Genomic DNA, 227 nt, shown 5'->3' with positions numbered 1-227 from the left:
TCAATGAAGATTAAAGCAGAAGAAGAAGACCGAAATGAGCAATTCTTCGGTCGATCCTTCTACGCGACCCCCCCCCTCCCCAGGAAGAGCCGGAGCCAAGGATTCCATTTCACTCTTTTCTCTCGGTCGAATCTTGTGAAGTCAAAGACCCCGTCCGTCTGGCCTTTTATAACGCGGAGGGATATCTGGTTCACGTATTTATCACACCTTTATTGTTTTTAGCCTCT

This window comes from Penaeus monodon, chromosome 27 (assembly GCF_015228065.2).
Source record: "Penaeus monodon isolate SGIC_2016 chromosome 27, NSTDA_Pmon_1, whole genome shotgun sequence".
Lineage (NCBI taxonomy): Eukaryota > Metazoa > Arthropoda > Malacostraca > Decapoda > Penaeidae > Penaeus > Penaeus monodon.
Note: the sequence above shows the minus strand (reverse complement) of the source record.